The 25,907-nt window shown below is 48.0% G+C and overlaps 1 long non-coding RNA gene across 2 annotated transcripts; it reads right to left on the minus strand.

The window, feature by feature from the left end:
* LOC149347616 (uncharacterized) lies at positions 1 to 25,907 on the minus strand. 2 transcript variants are annotated; one of them, XR_016292166.1, is made up of 7 exons: positions 25,761 to 25,907; positions 22,928 to 23,060; positions 9,394 to 9,604; positions 4,639 to 4,671; positions 3,002 to 3,133; positions 1,516 to 1,583; positions 1 to 302 (listed from the first exon to the last, which is right to left on the minus strand). It is a non-coding gene; the product is annotated as an uncharacterized LOC149347616 (long non-coding RNA). The 2 variants fall into 2 exon arrangements; XR_016292165.1 differs by having other exon boundaries at positions 1 to 326.

A 25,907-nucleotide genomic window follows, 5' to 3' on the forward strand; every position in this document is an offset into this window, starting at 1 on the left:
AAAATTAGGAGATACTGCAGTTGTCAGTGTAATGGAAGACTTGGTGAAAATCTTTCCTGGTTATATTAGCCATCGCCCCTGGAAGAATACTGCGTTAGATGCAAGGGTTTTATATATGCTCCCTGTGTTGCTTTCACGGTGAACAAAATTCGACGAAGTCTACGGTGTTGTATTGATGTTCCACGTTCTCAACTGCTCTACAGCCGAGATAACTGGTGAATGTTACTGAGCACGAAGCACTCACCCAGCCATTGCAGCGGAATGACTTGATGCCAGGCTCTATGCAGGTATTGTACGCGGACCTGAAGTTGACCAACCCGCCCAGACTGTCAAAAGAGCACCTTATGTGAGACTCCACCAGAGAATAGCATGAACAATGCAAGCTGTATCGCACATTCTGAGGCACATGGATCAGGTACGGGCACAAAATCTGTGGAGTGGCCCTTATCGTATGAACTCTGAAAACACCTACAGACCTTTTCACATTCGCTTTATACAGCGCAGCCATACTTCTACTCGGATGTGATTTAACCTAGAGTGATATAAAATACTAAAATCTTGCCGCGTATGTTGCTCTGCATGTCAGCACAGAAATGTGCTGCAGCTTAAGAGGTCTGCAATATGAAGCTTGAGCAGTTGATTGAAAAGTAAATGAGCGTATCTACTCGCATAATGATCAGATGATTTTATACAGCCATCTACTGCACATGCACAGTACACTTCAACAGGCACGCATTCTCATTCAAGCTGTAAACAGTGAAAAACACTGCAGGTCCTTGGCACTCAAGAACATTAAGGAAAAAGGAATTCGAATAGCACATTTTTTATACTTTGTTTAGCACAGTACCTATGCCTTGCAACATATTCGAAAAGCACATTGTTTATACTTTGTTTAGCACAGTACATATACCTTGCAACATATGCAGTGATCAAATTAGCGACTTTTGGCATTGAAACTCCACTTTAGGTAACAGAATCGGGCATAGCACTGGTTATTGGCTGCCAACTCTGCTGTCATAGCTGGCACGAGAACGGAAAAATGGGTCGTAACCAAAATACGCCGTATCAAGAGCACTTCAAAGATACGCGGTTACCAGCGCCCCCTGTCTTCCAAACGGACGTTACTACAACTTTAGCATCTTCGTGTTTAACGCTAGAGCAGCCATTGTGTGCAATCAGTGGCCGCTTTAGCTCGCACTGTAGATCGAAACAGTGACAAAAAAAAGGGTTGCCTTGCGAAAGAAGAACGCAAGCGAAAAAAGGTTGCTTGGTTTATTGGGGTTTAACGACTCAAAGATGCTCAGGCTATGAGGGACGCCGTAGAGAAGGGCACCGGAAATTTCGACCACGTGGGGTTCTTTACCCTGCACTGACACCGCACAGCACACGGGCCTCTAGAATTTTGCCTTCATCGAAATTCGGCCACCGCGGCCGGGATCGAACCCGCGTCTTTCGGGTCAGCAGCCGAGAGCCGTAACCAGTGAGCCATCGCAGTGGGTTCGAAAGAATGGTTACCTTGTTTCCATCGGACGCTTGGTCGAAGGGTGAGTTGGCTGCCTGCTGTGTGGCCGTGACTTCAAGCGCTGTAAGCCCAAGAAATACAGAAAAGATCATTAGGGTTCCGTGGAGCTGAAAACACTAGTATTTGCGACACATGCACTTGTTTCAAGTTCTGAATCTCCAAAGGCTGAAGGCCTGACTGGTGCAGCACGACTCATGGAACTCCTAAGTTCGATCAACCCGATGCGGCAGTAGGCTGTAGTTTAAATTACTTGCAGACAAAATGGGAATTTTGCTACAACAATTCTGATTTTAGAAAACATCTGATTTGTCTTTGTATGAGCACTGACGCCCAAAAGAATGATAACGCCCAACCTACTCAAGCTGTTTCAGTCAACCTTGGTATTTATTCATTTAGTACACTCCAGTAAGTATGCAAAATTTCACTGCTTAACGCCAAAGAAAAAATTTCCGATCCGATCCCCATTTCACCCCAATTCATTCAGGGTCTTCCGAGCTAGCGGTTTGCAGTGAGAAGAGGTCCCTCTGCCTGCTCTGTCGCTGCGGAGATGCGAGTACACTGTCTTGTACTGACATGCGGTAGCAGAAAGATTTAAACGTGGGGCAGAGAAAAAGCATTTGACAACTTTAAGATTTACGCCAATGTATTGGCACGATTGATGGAATAGAGCATATGTTCTCGGTATCATTAAGAAATTCACTCAGCTTTCCCTTCCGCTTACTGCACTGAGCAGTCACTAATCTGAAGAAATCGCTGTTTCCAAACCGGTCGAGATAGTGGAGACTATATTTCCACTCATGTATTTTTGTGTTTACTATTTCCAAGATAAAAGGTTTAATAATATGGAAAAGAGCTTGAATTTTTGCACAACTAAACACTTGTTTTCTTCCCTTAAGAAAAAGGAGTTACAGCTTTAAATCCAGATTTCGTTTCGATTTACTGTAAAGTGAAGCCGTATTTATAGGTGTGGTTGTTTAAATTCTTTAAATACGGCACATTTCATGGCTACGTAGCAACCAATGTGACATTTCTGGATAGGATCACAATTATGCAAGCTTTGGTTTTGGTCCTTTCTGGCTCTATTTCGCTCACGGTCAGTGTTTGTTTATTTTTATCCATTTATTTATTTATGTACACACTGCCGACCATGGCTAGTCCAAGCAGGACGGGCACTAAAGGGTAAGCCAGAAAAATCACATGGAAACTTGCACTTTACAAAAAGAGAGAAAAAAAACAGATGCATTCAGTTACAATGCGTGGCTTGCGTCCAACAAGTCACTCAAAAGGAGAGCAAGGCACTCATCCCCTTTCGTCAAACCAGGCAGTCATGCGCATACTGCGCCGTAAGGAAACTAAAGAGTAAAGATGCGCTCAAAATATATGCTCAGAACTTCAGTGGGACTGCAGGTTGGGTTAAGATTATGGAAGACCATCTACGAGAGAGTGGACAGGTTTTTTTCACCGCCGTTTTCTCCTCACCCCGCTCGAGTAGTGTGACAAAGGCTGCAGGATTGCCTGGCCAGAACGAAGTCCTCACGCGATGCAGGTGTGCCAAATGACGCAGCCGGCATCCAGGAGAGCTCCATCAATGACCCGCTGGTGCCTTCCGGGCTGTGCAGTAATGGCCAAAATTCAGGTTTCATCGTCCCATAGGTGAAGAACATAGAAAACAGCAGATGAAATGAGGCATGCTCGCAAGTCGCTAGGTGGGAACAACTGCAAAGAAATTCGTGAAAGAAGATCTTGAAAAGCTATGCAACAATGAAATTGTGGTAGTTTAAGGAACAGTGTATATTGCATTGGGAGAGTGATATATGAAGCTTTATTGTGGTACACACCCAGATACAAACCAGGTTACTTTTTTAACGTGCGAGCCATAGAGGTACACTGTTGTAGAATGGAAAGTTGGGCTAGTTGGTCCACCTAAAATGAACGAGGCTTAGAAGCCTGGTTGTCCAGAAAATCCGGCATTGGCGTAGTGAGCGAAAATTAACGAGCATGATTATGGCCAGTGAGCAATCTAGGAGGCAGGTGGGCAACCTGAGTCACGTGACCTTGCGGGGTAATCACAACCTGCCCACCGGACAGTATGCAAACAGCCCAATGTGGCAGGTGGCAGTTAATGATTAATCACTCGGGAAGATCAACCTGGGCCACAGAAGGCCCCGCTGGGTGCAGCTGCCATCGCAGGGCAGTGGCACATCGCTTAAATGCTGCACCAGGAGGGGTATGAGTTTTCCCAGGGATCTATGAATGTACAGAACGACCTTCTGTGTAGTATGGGAATTAACTCATTACGATAACGCGTCAAACTCTTAGGCGGAGCTAAAGTGTATTCTCCAAGTTTTTGTGAGTACAGTTATGTTTGCTTTTTTTCCTCTATGTCCTGCGCACACATAGACAAGATGCCCAGAAAAGCCCGAAAAGGCAACAAAATAAACCACAAGTACCGCAACCCTTGTTGGTTTCCACGTAGAAGCCAGAACACTAAGGATCCAGGTTTCTATGTGGAAACCGCCCTGGGTCAGCTGATCTCTGAATCTGGAGCCCATGACCGCCCAATTACACTCCAGTCACGGAGTGTACTACAACGTTTAAGGTCGCCAGAATAACCTGGATAGAGTGAAAAAAAAAAAGTAGCCTATTGGAACCGGATGCAGTCACAAGGTGGCGCCGTACGGACCACCGGTGGCGGTGAGGTCTCGCTTTGGCTGTCCGAGTGTTGCTTTCGCACCAAAATTGCCAACGATTACATTGCTTCCTAATGCGAAATTTGAGATCGACTTTTCAGCTATTTCACCTTTTCGATAGACTGAGGCTGAACGCCAACTTTCTCTATCACACTATAAAATGAGTCTCTCCGCGCCTTCAAGAGTGTGGAAATTGGCGATGGGGTTAAGCTGAAAAGGGTTTTAACCGCATAATATAAGCAAATACATAGGGACGCCGTTTGTATATTGATACTGCGTCGATGCTGTGACAATACCGCGGACAGCGACGCCGCTTTATAAATATGCAGTGCGGCAAAGCCAACTCAACGCGCTTTAAAAGAAGTTTTGACGTTCAATATTTCGAGCGACACTGGCGATCAAAAAAATATTAAAAACAGGACTCACCCTTCATGTTCATTCGTAGTATGATTTCGGCTCCTAAAACCAAAAATAAAAAGTTTATTGCTTGTGTTTAGACATCTAATCGTCTTTTGATTCACAGCAAACAAACTGGCGATTGAAAGAAACGGGAGCAGAGCGCTGTCTACATGCTCCGGTGTCGTATTGTTTTCATTATGCTTTTATTTACGTGGCAACAAAAAGCCACTCAGCCACAATTTGATGAAGCATTCGAGGACGACAACGCCTTTATTTTAGCACTCACCAACAAGGTAAAAAGCGCGCTCATAGATGGCACGTTTCTTTTCATTGCCGCTGCACTAATATCCCCCCTGCTGAGCCGTTCACGGACACAGAGTGCATCAGTGTATCTCTCACAGTTATACATATACAGATAAAAATCTGAAAATGATCAAAACGTCACCTTGCATATCTGACACCTAGCCATTCTGTCTATTTATTCTGATATTTTACATAAACGTTCTCACCTCTAAATTTTGGTTATGTGCGGGGTTTGATGACCGGAAAGCGCACATAGGCTACAAGTAGAAGGCTCTAGAATACTTTGTACCACCCGCAATTCTTGAAATTTCACTGCCAGCGGACGGGTGTTTCTGCCTCTAGGCCTCAGCGAAATGTGACTGCTTCGGCCGGGGTTGCCGGTAAGGAAGTTTACGTAGCGCAGAGAATTAAGCGGTAAATGCCATATAAATTGTTAATAATTTTGACCTTAACGAGAAAAAAAAACGCCTCCGTTTATAAAGAGAACGCCTTTTATCTTGCTATGCGAATCATTCTGTAGATGGCAGACAACGTCCTATTGTGGACCAAGATGATAGCACTTCGAGTCTTAAAACAACAATGCATCAGAAAACTTTATGCCTGCATTGGAAGCCTGCAGCGGAGAAATTTTTGTAGTGTAAGCTACACTGGCCGTGGATGAGCAGCTTTACGTGAGCGTGGATGAGCCAAGCTGCGCATGCGTGAGGAGTGAGTGACGTCACAGGTGCGCAGCTGGTGCGCCGGAGCCGACAGGAAGAAAGAGAGGATGATGGGGAACGACAGCCAGGCTACAGCCATGGAGAAGGAAAGCAAAGCCCGTGCTGAGCGGCGCAGAAGAGCGGAAAAGTTGAATTCGCCGGATCCCGAAGTGGCTTCCTGCCAGTTAGCAGTTAATCAGAGGAACAACGAATAGGCTAAGACCATGCGCGCAGCAGTGACACCAGAGCAACGAGAGGAATGCCTAGCAAAGTGGCGTTGCGAGGAGACTGAGCGGCGTGCCGGGGTCTTTCAGCAGCAGCCTCAAGACGATGTCAAGACTCGCCGATCAGCGGACAATACGGTGAAACTCAGTGAAAGTGCCAGTGCGACTCGTGCCTTTCAGGCCGACTTTGTGAACCATCTACTTGGGTATGTGTGCGACGTCTGTTGTGTTGTTGTTGTTGTTGTGACTTAGAGAAGGACGAAAAGGAAATTGCACAGGCCTGCCTATTGGCTCGAGCCAAACCACCACCCCTGCCACGTGCAGATAGAGGAGAGTCAAAAGATCAGAGGAAAGAAAAAGGAAAGAAAAGACGCGGGTCGCAGCAACAACTGCGTCCGCCGGAGCGGACGCTGCTCAAAAAACAGATAAGCGGCCGAAGCCGCGCTCGCCGAAGCGAGGGCAGATACACTATGACACTTGAAATACCTGACACCGGTAAGTAGCGACATGCGTGAAACGTTGAGTTTGGCGGTGTCTGAGTGGGGCGAAGAAGGTGGAGCCGTGAAGAGGGTTTGTACAAGGAGGGTTTGTACGACGTGCAAGAACTGCCTCATTAAGCAACGAACCTGTTACTACCGCCAAGTCGCTTAAAGCACGGTTGAGGTGTCCACTGTTCCAAGAGACAGGCAGTTTTGCGCCTTTCCTCTGGTACAGGTGTCCACCGAGATGTGGACACCTCGCCCTCACCTCCTGCTACATATATCCTGGCATAGCAGAGCTAAGCCACTAATAATTATTTTTTTGTGGTATACAAAACTGGTGCCCTGTCTGCACACCGGGGCTTTCGCGCAGACGATGAGAAAATGACTGCGACGTTCCGAGCGGGACAGCCGTAATCTCGACCTAGTGGAGCCGCACCAGGCTAGCACTGCATATGCATCCAGAGCGACTAATCTTCCACCAGAAGAGAAAGGGCACCTATGCCCACAGAGTTGGAGGCGGGAATGAAATTCTTCCAGCTGCTTAGTGTAACAGGATGCTTTGCACTTTTTCGCTCCCGAGGTGCTTGTTATATTATGTGGTTTATGGTTTATGGGGGTTAAACGTCTCAAAGTGACTAAGGCTATGAGGGACGCCGTAGTGGAGGGCTCCGGCTAATTTAGACCACCTGGGGTTCCTTAACATGCACAGATATCGCACAGCACGCTGGCCTGTAGCACCTTGCCATGTTATATTATCTTTTCTTTTCTGATTTTCCGTGCCAATATTAAATTTTTAGAAAGAGGTCACAATGTGTTCCCAGAGCACAGGGGGCGTATTGGGCCCACCTATTAGGAGATATGAGCAATGGAAAGATCGCACTTTACTTCAATGTCATTTGTAGATCTATTAAATAATAATCGAATAAAATCGGATAAAAATAATCTAACATAATTAGTATGCACCATTTGGAGTAAATAACTTACTAGAAGTGAACCTGGTCATTTATAATAAGCTTTATAAATACTAATAAGGAATAACTTAAATTTAGGCTTCGCATTCAACCAAGTTAAGGCACTGGTTGGCAATAGGCTGGGATGATGAAGAGGCAATGCATTCCTGCGGTAAGCGTGGAAAATAATGTAGCCAACCTAAGGGCACAAAACATGCCGCAAGCAATTCCACAACAAGCTGTAGCAACACAACGTCTAATGTATAAGAAGTACCCCGAAAGCTCACTGCTGTGTTCGTGCGAATTTCGGAGTGTGCCTGTTCTGCGTAGTGTTGATGCCAATGGAAGAATTTAGTACCCCTGAGTAGAGTTATGGGACGCCTCTCGGTAGATATACGTCACAGACACGTGTGACAGTACGTCACAAGCGGTCACTCATTTATGTCCATAAGGGGGACGCCCGCCGTGACTGGAGTTAGTTTCAGGAATCTCCGAATGCTCCTTAAAATGCAAAATTCGTATGCTCACTCCCTTCCCTTTCCATTTGAGCACGTTGAGGATACGCGGGAGCTAATACTTCCAAAACCCACGTGGCAGTCGTAGTCATCTCTGGCTGCTCTCTTTAGCCCCAGCCTTGCTGCAAGTCTCAGATTCAGTGTTATCCAGTTTGACGAGCATCTTAAGATAATACGCATGTGAGCTTAGTGCGGAGGTGAAGTGTCGCCGGAAAAGTCAGTAGAGCTCGTTTCTTCATCAAATGAACACTAACATGTCTAGCAATTTCAGGCAAACATTTGAAAACGGGAAAATTGTAAGATACTTTTACAGAAATATCAAAAGGTAACAATACATTCTTCTGATATGTAGCAACATTTTTCTTTTAAAATTTTTCCATTGATGCATTGAACATTTAAGGCTCCCATAAAAAAGCAATAGTGAATACTGTTGAGAATAGCAAAAATGTAAATAGAAAAAAATTCAAGACAGCCGCCGGGTGATCTCTGGATCTATTGATTGTTGTAGTTAATTCTCACCTTATCTTTAAAAAATTGCATTCATAAAAGGTTTCCCGCTCAAAAATCTTTTTGTCCAGTATTGTAGGGTTTGTAATATATTGCTGTGTTCAAAAGATGAAGACACTGCTTTCACTACGATAGGACGTTTTCTCACCAGAATGATGTGGTGTGGCCATGACCAACCGGTTACACAAGCATACTCGAGTTTCGAAGAAGGTTTTGGCAGCTCGGATCTCCGAAGCCTGGCTACTATCAGTATTCACTTGCAAACGGTGGTGCTGCAGCCTTCTTCGGCCTTTGTGACCAGTGATGCGGCAATTTCGATCAAATTTTCTCACATATAAATGCGCGCCTTCATGACAAACAGAGCCAGAAGGAGTCGTGATCAGAGTCTCTTCACAACTGCTCACGTAATTCAAAACTACCGTCTACGTCTCATTTGGAAGGCTGTTTCACTTCGCGGGAATCTTCCCTCTGGCTACCACTGATAACAATATGCACCAGGGAGCAGTCCTCACATAGTAGTCCTCGACATATCCTTACGTAGGTGCAATGGTGCAACCGTCGTTCCATGGTGCTGCGATAACGCCATTTTAAGGCGAAAGCCTTTCTTTTCCCACGAGTGGTGTTCGTCCGGCAAGACAGGTCCATTTCCAATCCAACACTAGCCACACAACAATCCATATGTTGGCTAAACTGGCTCATCAGTGGTGTCCGCAAAAACAAAATAAAACGAAACAATTAAAACACAGAAAATAAAAAACGAGCAACACAAAAAATGGAAGGCGAAAAAGAAGATAGGGAAAGGCTATCGCATTTTTGCTCTAGCACAAAGTCAGGGGACGAGGACTGTTCAGCATTTTCCTCCACTTAAGTCGAGCATCAGGCCGGAATGATGCTTGTACCCTTTAATAAAATTATGCATTGGCTTAGCTCTGGTTAAGCCTGCATATACAAGCGAAAAGCCACAGTTTTGCTTGGTTTGACGTCATGGCTGTCGCAGTTGGCACGCAATGCACTTTTTTTTTGCTCACTGAAGTACGAATTACAGCCAGAGCAAGGAGGAGAGCTCCTCTCTGCTACGTTGGTCTAGAGAGGCAAAGGCTCACCGTTCGCTTTCCTCGATGACGGCTGGGGTGTACTCGTCACTCTGCGTGGACATGTTCGATCTCCGCTGGCTTGAGCGACGCTGCGAAGCTCAGTTGGCTCTGTCGTCTGGCCTGGCTGACGCCAGGTGGCGGGGTATGCCTGGGTGTTTTTGGTGCCTCCGTTTCCATGACAACGAAAAAGCCGCGTCCATCGGCTTTGCTGCAACAGTGCCTGATATCGAGAGAAACGTAGTGCTATTGAAAAGGTCCTCTTTATTGCTTTATGTCGTTGTCACAAACATGCGATGCCATGCAACCTGATGTGCAATACCAACGCCTATCAAGAACTATTACCATTAAAAGTAGCATATCGTTATTTCACTTCCACTTCCACTAACAATACGTGGTGAAGTGCAGTCTTAAGTCTCTTTATTACAAAGACGAATTTTCACAAAGTGGCAACTGAAGCAGAAAGCGTGCAGCCTATTTTCAGCGTACCGGACAATTTTACGTGTGGCACAAACAAGCACAGCACCGCGGCTAAATCGCGTAAAGAACGCGGCACGTCTCATCGAGTTTTACATGTAAACATATACGTTGTGCTGAATCATTCAGCCTTTAAACTAGCCGTGAGCTTGGCGCATGATAGCCTCAGATGCTTATGCGCCACTGAAAGCAACACAACGCCAGAGCCAACACAACGCCAATGTAGCCAAGATGTGATTGCGGCCGTGTTAAAGAGGACTAAATTATGCGAGAATGTGTTGCCTTAATTACGACCATTCTGAATGACGTAAACAAGACCGCGGCTTGAAATTTCCTCTTACGAAATTTGTCGTCTGTGAAATAAGTGACCTGCCAGATACGCTGGCTTGATATGAACTGGGCAGCGTACAGAAGAGCAGAATTAAGATCCATCCTACCGATTAAGGTTTATCCGCTGGCTTCAGAATTATGGCCTCCAACTGCTGACTTAGTAGGCAGGTATCAGTTTATGGTTTATGGGGCTTAACGTCCCAAAGTAACTCAGGCTATAAGGGATGCTGTAGTGAAGGGCTCCGTAAATTTCGACCACCTGGGGTTCTTTAACGTGCACTGACATCGCACAGTCCACACGCCTCTAGAATGTCGCCTTCACGGAAATTCTCCAGTACTCTGGTAAATTCTTCAGTACTCTCCAGCGATTGGCGCGTAGCTAAAGTAATCCCCATATTCAAATCTGGTGACCACTCTATACTTCGGCACGGAGCACCGCGTGAACTGTTGAGCGACCGGGGGCGGGTGTTTCTGTCAGACGTCGTATCCTCTCAACTATCGTCCAATATCCTTAACTAGCTCCATATCTAAGCTAATGGAACATGTTGTTTACACTAATATTATCAGCTGTCTTGAGCACCCCAGCATCATATTCAAATACCAGCATGGATTTCGAAAGGGTTTCTCATGTGACACTCAACTTTCCGGCTTCACTCACGACCTCTTTTCATCAGTGGACGCAGGCAAACAAGTCGATGCGCTATTCCTTGACTTCTCTAAAGCATTTGACCGGGTCCCCCATCACAAACTTTTGCTCAAACTAACCCACTTGAACATTCATTCCGATGTTATTGCCTGGGTTAAAGCTTTTCTTCCATGTCGATCTCAGTTCATTTCTGTCAATAATCATCTTTCGTCTTTACTTTTTCTAATCTTCATAAATGACTTACCCGCCTGCGTATCATCCAAAATCAGATTATTCGCTGATGACTGTGTTATATACCGTAGCATTTCTAACGACTCTGACCGCCAATATTTGCAAACTGATTTAGATTCCATTAGTAACTGGTGTTGTTCTTGAATAATGACCCTTAATTCCTCTAAAACTAAACTTGTGTCTTTCATTCGCAAGTTTTGCCGCATCCCGACATCTTACACTCTCCTTAAAGGGGCTCAGAAACACAATCTTAGTTAACTGTTTTGCCTGTTGATTGCATACAGTGAGTTATAATGGTGCTATTAGCGTCGGTAATACGGCGTATATTCCGTTTTTTAATATTTTAACGTCCTCCCAAAAACAACTTCATGGCTCTGATGGTGTCGCCACACAGTGAGGGGTTTTTAGCAGCGGATATGACATCACCTGGCGCGAGCTTGATGATCGGACAAACAGTATATATACAAATTGTGTCAATAAATAGACACATTTTGTCACCTGTCTGCGTTTTATATTAGATCAACAAAAACAACTTGTTTGTCTTAGATAAAAGCCCTGCAAAGCAAGTAAAATAAAAGTACACCACCAGGGGCGCTCTGGCATGGAAACAACTAGGTAGCATATACAGTAACTCTAGAAACAACGCTGCCAGTCTCAGCAAGAACGAGTTACAGAGAGCAGGCAACCATGGAGTACAAACTTCCGCGACGTGCTCTGGCTGGCTGTTTTGATTGGGTGCGCCAGGTGCCGTCATTGGGAGAGCGAAATAGGAGTGGGAAGCCCCGCCAAAATCGAGTTGAGGGCAGCGTTTTGTTTGCTTGTATTTTAAAATTTCTTCACTGAATAACTCCTGTTCCTGTGCATCGATTCCTGTAATTCTTTTTAAGTCAGCATCTGTGTGACATAAAGAACCCACCTGAAGTATAGCCGGTATTCCCCCAGGCAGTGTTTCGCAGCCCCTTTAATAATCCGGTTGAACTTTCTACTTCCTACAAGTATTTGGGACTACACCTTCAGTCTAATTTAACATGGAATTACCATCTTAGCCATATTCTTGCAGCTGCTAACCGCTCTCTGGGTCTTCTAAAACGTAACCTTAAACAAGCGCCTTTTCACCTAAAAAAGGAGCATACGTTACCTTAATACGGCCTAAAATTGAATATGCGTCGGCCATCTGGGACCCGGATCAAGCATACCTTATTGGTGACTTGGAATCTTTGCAAAACCGTGCAGTTAGATTCATCTTTTCTGATTATTCTCGTCATACTAGCGTCACCGCACTAAAGGCTCGAGCCGAACTTGATACGTTATCACATCGCCGCAAACTATCACGCTTGACCCTTTTCCATAAACTTTACCATCATGTTCTGCTCCATAACAATTTTTTTCAATCACCTGAATCTTTTTTTCCACGTCACGAGCACCCGCTGAAAGTTAAACGCATATCATGCCAAACTTTTGCTTTTGCTAACTCTTTAGTACCGCGTACTATAGTCGACTGGAATAATCTGTCATCACACATCGCTTCTTAAAGGGATCTTAACAAGTTTCAGGACCTTCTAACCCAAATGTCTGTTTAGCTTTACTAATTGAGTGTACCACTTGCTGCATTCAGCTGTTTTATTATTTTGTTTTGTTCCAGCGGTTGTTATGCTTCTAAAAACTATCTGTTCTTTTTTGATGTAAATTACAATGTATACTACAGGTTTTTGTTTTTTTCTTGCTTTAGTTAGTTAGTTTATGGGGTTTAACGTCCCAAAGCGACTAAGGCTATGAGAGACGCCGTAGTGGAGGGCTCCGGAAATTTCGACCACCTGGGGTTCTTTAACGTGCACTGACATCGCACAATACACGGGCCTCTAGAATTTCTCCTCCAAAGAAATTCCAGCCGCCGCGGCCGGGATCGAACCCGCGTCCTTCGGTTCAGCAGCCGAGCACTATAACCGCTGGGCCACCGCGGCGGCTTTTTCTTGTTTTGTTTTCTACTTGTGCTTTCTGTATTTATGTATTGCACCTTGGTGCTTGCTCATTCTTATTTTGCGTTGTGTGTCATTGCTCCCCCCTATGTAATACCCTCGATTGAGGGCCTTTAGGGGTTTATTGAATAAATAAATAAATAAATAAACGGCAGCGTTAACACTGTACACAGTATGCTAATAGTGTGTAATTTCGTGGTGATTTTTTCACTGCCTGATATTTTCAGGGAAGCACGAATTTGGGAGTGGGTGAGAGAACAAATGCGGATTAATGACATCCTAGTCCAAACCAAGAGGAAGAAATGGGCTTGGGCAGGGCATGTAAAGCGAAGGCAAGATAACCTCCGGTCCTTAAGGGTAAAGTAGTGGATTCCAAGAGAAACCAAGCGTAGCAGGGTGCGGCACAAAGTTAGGTGGGCGGATGAGGTTAAGAAGTTTGCGGGGATACAGTGGCCGCATATGGCATAGGAAAGAGTTAATTGGAGAGAAATGGGGGAGGCCTTTGCCCTGCAGTGGGGGTAATAAGGCTGGTGATGATGAAAATGACGAATTTGGGATGTGCAAGCCGTAAAATACACCTCGCGTCATTAAAAAAAACGAATTAGCTTCCCATTCGCGAGTTTACTGCGCTATATACGGTCGCAATGCTGCACACTGATGCCCATTTTTGCAAGCTTGAGAAAAGACACAGGAAGACAAACTTGGCAGGACAAATAGTACGTGAGTTAAATGTGTGACAGTGCTTCAAAAGAGTTGCTGTTTGCGTGCAAAATGATTTGGTGGTTTTGGGGCGCTTTGGGATCATTGGAAGTGTTTGCATGTGACATAGTTCCTATGATTGTACCCTCGCAATTGTTTTCTTCTTGTTTTCGGGCTTTAGTCAGTGCTGTACAAGTTGATGTTGACTGCCACTGAGCAGGTACGTTTTTGTCTGAAAAAAGTTCTAATAAACCTAGTCGTGAACAGCGCTTATCTTTTAAAATTGGCTATACTATACGAACTAGTCCAGCACACCTTTGATAGTTACATATAGATTAATACACAATACTTTTTTTTGCCGCCGTGGCGGCTCAGTGGTTATGACACTTGGCTGTTGACCCAAAGGACGCCCGTGTACTGTGCGACGTTAGTGCACGGTAAAGAACCCGAGTTGGTCGAAATTTCCGGAGCCCTTCACTATGGCATCCTTCATAGCCTGAGTCGGTTTGGGATGTTAAACCTTGATGAACCAAACAGAACTACTGCACTGGTTTTGGAGTATTACTGATTTGCAGCTGCCGAAGATTTTTACCGCGTCACGCTTAAGGAGAAATTGCAAATAAAATTCGCAAGCTCCTTTCTCTGCTCTTCTCTTTGTTTTTTTTGTAATGCCAAGCACGCCTGTGTGTGCAGCAGTTGCAGTGCACTGTCATACAGTCACACTAAGGGAATGTCTGTCAGCCGCTCAGGTGTGTGGTGACGATGGGCGAGCTAATGTTTTACCCTATGAGTGAACTGGTGTTCGTGTTTGACATACCATTTCCTGCGAAGTAGCCCTACAAATTCACAGGCGCATAGGTACCATAATCACCCCAAATTTTCAGGTCAAGGAGTCGAAACGTGAAGATGACTATTGTCACGTTGTAGTGACGGCAGTCCAGCAGTCAGGAAGACACCAACCAGTCTTGGAAACGAAGCTCTTTATTTGGGCTGACTTGCGCCCGCAAAAGAACTGAATCACTCGGCGGCGGCGTAAGCAACAAGCGTGCTCGTCGGTCGTCGAACTGCGAATGCCCGCTGCTCGCGGCATCGTTCAATTTAAAGCCGGCAAGGAAACTTCGAGATAATAGGTCGAGATCATCTAGAGTAATCTAGAAGCAAGTAGGTGCAGCTGTTCATGGCTGTGAACAATCGAGATTAGGCTGGTCGCTTCTCGCGTCACGAACAAAAATGATAACAGCCCTTTCCTTCAGCCTTGAGCGTGAACGAACAAACACTACAATGATACGTGGCATTACCCCCCTTCCAAAGAAGCATCGTCTCGATGCTTTAAAATGAAAATAAACACGGAAAATGAAACTTCCGAGTCCTTTAGCGTTCATAATATGGCTTCAGGCGTACGACATGTACGACTTCCGGGCGTGGGCGGCGTCGCTGAGATGCTGTCGTGGCATCGGGGATGACTTCATAGTCGAGGTCACCGATGCGACGGAGAACCCTGTACGGGCCAAAGTAGCGTCGCAGCAACTTTTCGCTCAATCCACGGCGGCGAACTGGCGTCCATATCCAAACCCGATCACCTGGCTTGTAATGCGTGTCTCGTCGGCGCAGATTGTAGCGTCGGGCGTCGGTGTGCTGCTGGTCTAGAATGCGAAGCCGCGCAAGTCTTCGGGCTTCCTCGGCGCGATGAAGGTAGGCGGCGACGTCGAGGTTGTTTTCGTCGGAAACGTGCGGGAGCATTGCGTCCAGTGTGGTCGTGGGCTTCCTGCCGTATACCAGCTGGAATGGGGTAAACCTGGTTGTCTCCTGGACGGCAGTATTATAAGCGAAGATCACGTAGGGCAGAATGGAGTCCCATGTCTTGTGTTCGGCGTCGATGTACATGGAGAGCATGTCTGCGATGGTCTTGTTCAGACGCTCTGTGAGTCCGTTGGTTTGTGGATGATAGGCAGTTGTCCTCCGATGGCTTGTCTGGCTGTAGTTTAAAATGGCTTGCGTCAGCTCCGCTGTAAACGCCGTTTCTCTGTCTGTGATGAGCACTTCCAGGGCGCCGTGTCGCAGGAGAATTTGTTCGACAAAAAATTTTGCGACTTCTGTTGCGGTACCTCTAGGAAACGCTTTTGCTTCGGCGTAGCGGGTCATGTAGTCGGTGGCCACGATGATCCACTTGTTTCCTGATGAAGAGGTCGGAAAGGGGCCGAGGAGGTCCATCCCTATTTGCTGAAAGGGCTTAGTTGGCGGTGGTATGGGGTTCAGGAGTCCGGCTGGTCTAGTCGGAGGCGTTTTGCGTCACTGACACTCACGGCACGTTTTCACGTAATGGGAAACGTCGGTAGCTAGCCGTGGCCAATAGTACTTCTCCTGGATGCGGTGCAACGTGCGAGCAATCCCGAGATGTCCTGCAGTCGGCTCATCATGACATGCCTGCATAATTTCTTGCCTGAGATTTTTGGGCACGACAAGAAGATGCACTGTCCTGTTCGGCGCGAAGTTCTTCTTCAGGAGGACATTATTGTGAAGGACGAAGGACGACAATTGCCGCTTGAACCCTCGGGGAGGCGATGCGGTCTTGCCTTTCAGATAATCAACTAGGCTTTGCAAGTCAGGATCCGAGTGCTGCTGCTGCGCGAAACTGCTGGCGCTTACCGGTCCTAAGAAAGCGTCGTCGTCTTCCTCTTCGGGTGCTGCGTCGACAGGGGCTCGTGACAAGCAGTCTGCATCGGAATGCTTGCGGCCAGATTTATAGACTACAGTTATGTCGAATTCTTGAAGACGCAGGCTCCAACGAGCAAGGCGGCCGGAGGGATCTTTCAAATTGGCCAGCCAGCACAGAGCATGGTGATCGCTCACAACCTTGAATGGTCGTCCGTATAGGTAGGGGCGAAATTTGGACGTGGCCCAAATAATGGCGAGACATTCTTTCTCTGTCGTCGAATAGTTGGCTTCTGCTCTCGACAGTGAACGGCTAGCGTACGCGATAACTTTCTCCTGTCTGCCATTTTTCTGAACGAGGACCGCTCCTAAGCCCACTCCGCTTGCATCGGTATGAACTTCGGTTTCGGCGTTTTCATCAAAGTGCCCGAGCACAGGAGGCGACTGTAAGCGGCGCTTCAGCTCGTTGAAAGCTTCCTCTTGTGGCCTTCCCCATTTAAAAGGCACGTCAGCCTTGGTAAGTTGAGTCAGAGGTTCAGCGATGCGCGAAAAGTTCTTGACGAATCGTCGGTAATAAGCGCACAATCCAAGGAATCTGCGTATAGCCTTCTTGTCATTAGGCTGTGGAAACTCTGCGATCGCAGCCGTCTTCTGGGGGTCTGGGCGAACTCCATCCTTGCTTACGACGTGACCAAGGAATAGCAGCTCCTCGTAGGCGAAGTGGCACTTCTCTGGTTTCAGTGTCAGGCCTGAAGACTTGATCGTTTCCAGCACTATCCGAAGCCTTCTGAGGTGGTCTTCAAAGCTTGAGGAGAAGACAACGACGTCATCTAAGTAGACTAGGCAAATCTGCCACTTGAAGCCTGCGAGCACCGTATCCATTACTCGCTGGAACGTCGCTGGGGCAGAGCAGAGGCCGAATGGCATCACCTTGAACTCGAAGAGTCCGTCTGGCGTGATGAACGCAGTCTTCTCGCGATCTCTTTCGTCGACTTCAATTTGCCAGTAGCCGCTCTTCAGGTCCATCGATGAGAAGTACTTAGCGTTACACAGCCGGTCCAGTGTATCGTCGATGCGGGGGAGGGGGTAGACATCCTTCTTCGTAATGTTGTTCAGGCGGCGGTAATCGACGCAAAAGCGAAGGGTGCCGTCTTTCTTTTTCACTAGGACGACCGGTGCTCCCCAGGGGCTCCTCGATGGCTGTATGACGTCGTCACGAAGCATTTCCTCAACTTGCTTGCGGATAGCTTGGCGTTCTAGCGGCGATACGCGGTAGGGGCTCTGTCGCAGTGGTCGTGCGTGTTCGTCTGTGACAATGCGGTGCTTGGCAAGCCGGGTTCGTCGCACATTCGATGCTGATGAGAAGCAATCGGTGTACCTTTGAAGAAGACTGCGTATTTGGTCTTGTCTGCTCCGGGGTAATGCCGGGTTGATGTCGAACGTGGGTTGATGGCCTTGGTGAGATGGTTCTGCGGGTTGGTCGGGTAGGGCAAATACGTCTCTGATGTCTGCCAGCTCGTCGAGGAAAGCGATCGTCGTACCTTTGTTTAGATGCCGGTATTCTTCCGTGAAGTTGGTTAGCAACACCTGGGCTTGGCCATTTCGGATTTCGGCCACTCCCCTCGCGACGCCCAATCCTCGATCCAGGAGTAACTGGGTGTTCCCCTCGATAACGCCTTCGGCATTTTCGATGTCTCCAGTACCTATGCCGACGAGAACACTTGATCGGGGCGGCACGCTCAATGCTTCATCGAGGACGTTTAAGGCAACGTGATGAGTCGCGCCCGTCGCAACAGGTATGGCTTTTTCCGTGGAAAGCTTGATCGACTTAGATCGAAGGTCGATGATCGCCCGATGTTCGTTCAGGAAGTCCATTCCCAAAATCACGTCTCTCGAGCATTGCTGTAGGATCAGGAAGGTTGTCGCATAGGTTCTCCCATTTACAGTAACTCTCGCGGTGCAGCGTCCTGACGGCGTAATCAGGTTGCCACCTGCGGTGCGGATCAGCGGGCCATCCCAGGTTGTTGTTACCTTCCTGAGTCGGACAGCGAGTGGGCCACTCATGACAGAGTAGTCAGCTCCCGTGTCCACCAAGGCAGTAACCGCGTGACCATCGACCGTAACTTCAAGGTCACTTGTTCGCGTTCTCGTATTGTACGTTGTCTTCGGTGTCCGATCTCGGCTTCGTCGAGTAGTGAGGCTGCGGTGGGCGTACTGCGACGTTTCTTCACTGGGCAGCGGTAAAAGCTTCAAGTCTGGCCGCGTCGTTGTCGTCGGTGTCGTCGTCGTCGGTGTCGTCGTCGTCGGTGTCGTCGTCGTCGGTGTTGTCGTCGTAGTTGAGGCATGGTCTTGAGTACTCGTCGATGGAGGATCTTTGTCATTGCGCTTAGAAGCAACCTCGCCTCCAGAGGCTGCTTTATTTAGTTTAACCTTCGGGGGCTGGGGGAGCGTCCACGCATGGCGTAACCTCGGCTAGGAGATACAAAGCGCGGGGATGATGGCGACGGGGAACGTGATAGGCGGCTCGGCGATGAGTATTCTTCCCGACGCAAAAACTCCTCGATTTCGGCTGGTCGCTGGCCGGGTCGGGGTCGTGGAGCGTCGTAAGAGAACCCTCGGATGCCCAGTCTTCTGTATGGGCAGTGCCGGAGGACGTGACCGGCTTCGCTACAGTGGAAGCATAGTGGGCGGCGCTGGTCGGGAGTTCTCCACTCGTCGCATTTCCTCGGCTGCGCGCGTCGCTCGTAGGACGGGCGGGTTGGGGCGAGTGGGCGGCGGTCCAACGCAGCTGGCTGAGGGCGATAGGGGCTTGGGTCCCGTCGTCGAGGTGCAGGACGGCGCACAGCTGCGGCGTAAGTCATAGCTGGGGGCTGCATAGGCTGCGTGGGTGTCGGCGTCACACCCAAGGCCTGTTGAACCTCGTCCCGGATGACGTCAGTGAGCGATAAAAGTTGCGGCTGCGTTCCCGTTGGCAGCAATCGTTGGAGCTCCTCTCGCACAACTTCACGTATAACCTCCCGCAGGTTATCGTTTTTAGCGGTGTCCATGCAGCTTGCTGACAAAAAGCGCTGCTGGCGGTCATACTGGCGGGCTCGGGCGTCAAGAGTTTTCTCCATTGTGGATGCCTCTTCTACGAATTCCGCGACGGTTTTCGGTGGGTTGCGAACGAGGCCGGCAAATAGTTGCTCTTTAACTCCTCGCATAAGCAACTTCACCTTCTCTTCTTCCTTCATGCTCGCGTCGGCACGCCGGAAGAGACGCTTCATTTCTTCAGTGTACACAGCAACGGTCTCGTTTGGGCGTTGTATGCGAGACTGTAGCAGCTGCTGGGCTCTCTCCTTTCGCACGACGTTCGTGAAGGTCTTTAGAAGCTGCTCCTTGAAGGTTTCCCAGTTCGTGAGGTTAGCTTCCTCATTCTCAAACCAGACTTTTGCTGGTCCCTCCAAGACGAAGAAGACGTACCTTAGTTTCGTGGCATCGTCCCAGTTGTTGAAGATAGCCACACGGTCGAACTGCTCCAGCCATTCTTTGGGGTCGGCGCCAGGCGAAGCGTCGAAGGTTGGTGGCACCCGGGGCTGGTGAAGAATGATTGGAGTCGTCGTCTGGGGCAAGCTCATGGTAGACGTTGTAGCTGGCTTCCGCTTCCGGGTAGGGTCCGGCAGATTCCCGAACTCTGGTGCGTCCCCTTGCAGGCGTCGGCTAGCGCGGTGGACTGGACTCAGGTCCTGCGGTTGATGACTCAGAGGGCTGGCGTCACGGCTTGTAGGGGGTGTCCGGTACATGGAAGGCTACCCCGCACCTCCACCAGATGTCACGTTGTAGTGACGGCAGTCCAGCAGTCAGGAAGACACCAACCAGTCTTGGAAACGAAGCTCTTTATTTGGGCTGACTTGCGCCCGCAAAAGAACTGAATCACTCGGCGGCGGCGTAAGCAACAAGCGTGCTCGTCGGTCGTCGAACTGCGAATGCCCGCTGCTCGCGGCATCGTTCAATTTAAAGCCGGCAAGGAAACTTCGAGATAATAGGTCGAGATCATCTAGAGTAATCTAGAAGCAAGTAGGTGCAGCTGTTCATGGCTGTGAACAATCGAGATTAGGCTGGTCGCTTCTCGCGTCACGAACAAAAATGATAACAGCCCTTTCCTTCAGCCTTGAGCGTGAACGAACAAACACTACAATGATACGTGGCACTATGGTGCTGTATCGCGCATAAAATGTGCGGACCCCATAAAGTCACAAAATTTTTCACTCGGAATGGGAATTTTTATCCCTAAGATGATGATACAGGTGTCGACAGCTGTCGCCACGGCGGAAACTCAATTGCTTCGAGAGAGGTTTAGGCAGCTCGGATCTCTGAGGATAGGTTACATTAGTTCCCACTAGTAAACGGTGACCACGCAGCTTCTTTCGCTCTTTGAGTACAGTAATGCGAAAATATTGGTCCAATTTTCTTGAAATTGCTTATCTCCCTGCCGGGCAAGCACCAACAAAGCATGAAAGATACGGGATCAGTGTCTATTCAAAACTGCTCATAGAATATCAAACTACCGTCTGCATCCCACTTGGACGACTACTCAACTTCTCGGGAATCTTATCCTCTGGTTACCACTGACAGGAGGGCTATTCTTCAAAGAATAGCCCTCGACATCTCTTAGGTGCAACGGTGTGACTATCGCTCCACGGTGCTGCAATATTGTCATTTTGCTCCAGGAAGTACGGACCAGTTCTTGCCAAAGCAACGAGGAGAGCTGGTCCGCTCTCCGCTACGTTTGTGTGTATAGGCACGTGCTCACCATTGGCTTTCCTTTGGTGCAGCAAATGTTGAGCTGTCAGTCGGCGCGGACATGTTATTAGAGCTTCACTGTGCTGAGCGACGCCACGTCGTACCAAACTCAGTTAGTGTTCACGCCTTTCCTGGCAAAGTACCAGGTATCGGGGTACACTTGGGATACATTAGCCTCCGAGGGCTGTTTCAATGACAACGAAAAAGTTGCGCCTATCGCCTGGGCTGTAAGAATGCCCGATACGCTAGGAAACCTTAAAAGTGCCTCTGTATTACTTTATGTGGCTGTCAAAAGTATGCGATAGCATGCAACCTTATGTTTGGTATCTATTTAAATAGAAAGCTGTAACCATTCAGAGTATAGTTTATGGGAGGTTTAATGTCCGAAAGTGACTCAGGCTATGCTGTACACCGTGGTGGAGGGCTCCATAAATTTCGATCACTTGGGGCTCTTCAGTTTGAGTAGCATAACGTTGCTTGATAAGCACTTGTACTAACATTATCGTGAAACGCAGTCTTAAGCCTGCTTATTATACAGGCGAACTTAAAAGCGTGCAGACTATTTTGTAAAAAGGAAGATGGTCGGCAGCTGCAGCGGCGGAGCTGACAAGCACCACGAAATTGGAGCGTCAACGGATTTTGGCATAGGCCTATTTTTTCCCGGCTCTGCCCGGCCTTCGCACAAGATCACCTATGAATAAAGCCTGTTTCATCTTGGTGGAGCTTGCGGAATTTCATCTTGGAGCAGCACACGAGTACCCTCGCTACCACCACGGTTTGGTTTAGTTTATGGGGTTTAACGTCCCAAAGCGACTAAGGCTATGAGAGACGCCGTAGTGGAGGACTCCGGAAATTTCGACCACCTGGGGTTCTTTAACGTGCACTGACATCGCACAGTACACGGGCCTCAAGAATTTCTCCTCCAAAGAAATTCTAGCCGCCGCGGCCGGGATCGAACCCGCGTCTTTTGGGTCAGCAGCCGAGCACCATAACCGCTGAGCCACCGCGGCGGCTGCTACCACCACGGCGTCAACCAGTCCACCAGCTCTTCGCTGGCGTCCGCTGTCTGCCGTAAAATTATACCGGACCTTTTTAAGTGCGGCACACCACAGGAACAGGTAACAAAAAGGGCACGCCTCTTCGCGTTTGACATAATTACGCATTGGGCTGAATTAAGCGTCCTTTGACCAAGCTGTGATGTAATTAAGGCTTTGTCAAAGAGGCCTAAATGACACTTTAATGTGGCGCCTTAAATGACATCATTCTCAGACGGCGTAAACGAGTCCTCGTTTGTCACCATTGGACACGAACAGGTTCCACGTGCTGCGCAAAACAAAAAGTTCGCATGCTTGCCGAATACCGCTCAAGTGAAAAAAGGTCCATTGAAATATTTAGGTTTATGGTTTATGGGGGCTTAACACCCCAAGGCGACTCGGACTGAGGGACTCCTTAGTGAAGGGCTCCGGAAATTTCGATCACCTTGGGTTCTTCAACATGCACTAACATCGCACAGTATATTTGCGGAAGGACAATCAGAATGAAAATATCATTCTTTGAGTACAAAAAAAAAATACCGCTGAGGATTTATTACCCTGCGGAGAATATCAAAACTTCACTGTGTTTTCCGAGGGTTATTTTCAAGCCCTTGGACCACTGCCATAATAAGATTTGTTCAGCGCTCGTCTATTTCCACTGATGACGAGGAAGCGCGTCGGCCAGTCGCATCCCCAACTTGTGCGTCAGTCGTGCTCACCCATTCCAGCTGTAAGTATGCCTTCAGTCTTGCTGACGCGGCTTTCCTTACACCCACGTGAGGAATTCACTCAATGCTTTCCGTTGCAGGCTGCAGTGGCTGTTCCATCCATGCCGGCGCCATTGGCGTGGTTCTGGACAGAAAGACGAAAGCAAAAGTTTGTTTGTCCCAGTAGCCCAAATATAAAAGCTATTCGTGCCGCAGTGAGCCCAATCCTGCATGATGTATGATATAATGACACGCATGGAGCGTTTTGCGAACGTGCATATACACACTGCATGTAGGAGGCACCTCTGAAGCCCGAGCACCGTATTTTCTGGTGTCTTCCCCGGAGGGTAACTCGAAAGCGTTGATATGTTTTCCAGAGGAAGGAAAGAATGCATGTTCTTTGATGGTTTAGACGGACAATGCGTTGTAGGGAACATTATGTGGTTTGAGTCAACTGGCATTGAATATATGGTATGCTATAGTTTATGGCAATGCTAGTCCAGAAGCCGCGTTGGCTCTGCTCAGCTGCTGACCCGAAAGACGTGAGGTCGATCTCGGCCGCGGTGGTCGAATTTCGATGGAGGCGAAATTCTAGAGGCCCATGTACTGTGCGATGTCAGTGTACGTTAAAGAACCACAGGTGGTCGAAATTTCCAGAGCCCTTCACTACGGCGTCCCTCATAGCCTGAGTCGCTTTGGGACGTTAAACCCCACAAACGAAACCAAGCCAAGCAATGCTATTCCTACACTTTCTCGTAGGGAAGATCTGCAAAGCCATCTATTTTTCTTAAGTGACCTGAACTCCGATGATGGCCACGTGTGTCGTCGTACTCCTAAACAAGAACGCGACAAAAGGCTGTCCAGACGCAGTGGTGACCCTTAGGTTTAACATCATTTAAACCCTGCCTGACAGCAACCTTCTGCACCTGTCAAGGACGAAAACAGTAGCCGGTCGTCACACGGAGTCTCAACGTTTCAGGATGACTACTGTCAACTTGAGCAGCGTCCAAGGCTATCCTTTAGAGTAGGTACTCGCAAGCAGGCCCACAATATTCGACTGCCGTCTCGTCTTCCTCTACGGAAAGCCCGTGCGTGTCACTACCAGAAGGCGTGCATGTCACAGTGTTGCGCAGTCATATTACAAGGCTGCCTTGGGCCGTTACTCTGGCGTGTAGGAATGAATGCGCCCTTGTAGGAATGAAGGTGTGCCCTTGTAGCAAGGTACCATGTATCACTGCTGATATTCGAAAGTCCTTCTCGTCACATTCCTAGCCAAGGAGTAGCAGCAACCTTATCTACGAATTGAGTTAAAGTGGTTAAAGGTGAGCGGTCCGGCCCTCAGTTTCCTAGACCAATTATTTCACAGCAAAAATACCAGCGAACTCGCATATATATTTCAGACCATGATGCTGAAATCGTGGCAGCCAGTATCTATGCAAGCAATTTTGCAGATACTCTATAAAGTAAGTGCTAAAGTCTGATGCTATTCGTCCACATGATTTCGATTTTAGACAGTTTCATATGAACGCTTAGCTTACCGTCAAATTCGATGCTTTATATGGTTACGGCAAGTGTTCCATCCAGGCAGTGCAGCCTTGCTGTGCTGTGAACCTTCTCAGAATCTCTGTCTTAACAAGGAAGCTTCCTTTTAAAGCTTAACATTTTTGGATATTAAGCTGGCATGTAAGGAGATCATCCCTCGCTCTGTAGAACAGAGCGCCCCTCGCTGGACTTCCAACCTTAAGCTCCGCCTTGCGGTGTAGTGCTAGCATAGTGAATTAATTCCCATATATGCAGAAGGTCATCCTCTACTCTAAATTCGTAGACCCCTGGGAGTTCTCGATGCACGCGACTCTTTGTGGAGTGCCATATATAACAAAAAACCGCTTCACTGTATTTATCGCTAAGTAATGGTTTGACTGCTTTTCCGGAGTGTAGTGCTCTCAGCATGCTTTGAGTGCTCCAGTGCCGATAATAATGCTCTAATCTCTCGTTTATTATTTGCGGACCGTGAGGAAAACAGCTCCTTCCCATTTCCCTAGCACTGCTTTTCTTTTAACACAATTGCAGTTTTCACGTGAACGTACTGACCACATGTGGTCGCCGGACTCCCTGCCGCATGTGATATATTTACATTCCTTTGGAAAACAGTGCTGACGACAATCCATTTAGTGTAGTGCTGCGCATATAAATTTCGACCACTACATATCAATAAGGTTCATCCTTATATCCCCTTTGTTTTCTGCCCAATCGTTTTTTCCACTGTCAACTACCCACCTGCACTATCCAAACATTCATCCACAACGTGTGCTTTAGACTGTGGCGTGTTTCACCAGCTTGTGCGGTGTCAAAGTACTTCTGCGCTCTGCGCAGCATGAATAGAGGCGGACATGAACAGAAAAAGAGCGCTGGGCATCGGCGACAGATTCGAACCAGTGCCAAGAGTTGACGAAATATTTCGTCCTCAATAATAGGTGCCAATATGGCACGGTCGAACATTTTGTGCCCATCAACCAGCAGTCACACCTCTTCTTGAAACAGCAATAACATCATCAGAGATCAAATATTTGATTTAATTTGATTTCCGGGGTCTAATGTCTCAAAGCGACTCAGGCTATGAGGGACACCGCAGTGAAGGGCTGCAGAAATTTCGACCACCTGGGGTTTTTTAACGTCCACTTTTTCTCCTCCAAAGAAATCCGACCGCAGCGGCCGGGATCGAACCCACGTCTTTCGGGTCAGCAGCCGAGTGCCATAACCACCGAGCCACCGCGGCGCCTAGAGAGGTCAAAGACGCGACCTCTTGCGCGGTACGCCATATTTGTACGGAGAGCCAGATACTCACCACCGTCGGTTGGCTGTGTAGGTGCGCGGGCTGCCGTGGAACCACGCCTGGACATGGTTTTCGTGCAGCGCAATGTGGGGGCGAAGGAGCTGCGCGCCGGGCTCTTTGCGCGAGAATGCCGTAGACGTGGAAGGCGCACCGAGCGCC

Source organism: Amblyomma mixtum, chromosome 4 (assembly GCF_055824585.1).
Source record: "Amblyomma mixtum isolate Tamu chromosome 4, ASM5582458v1, whole genome shotgun sequence".
Taxonomy (NCBI): domain Eukaryota; kingdom Metazoa; phylum Arthropoda; class Arachnida; order Ixodida; family Ixodidae; genus Amblyomma; species Amblyomma mixtum.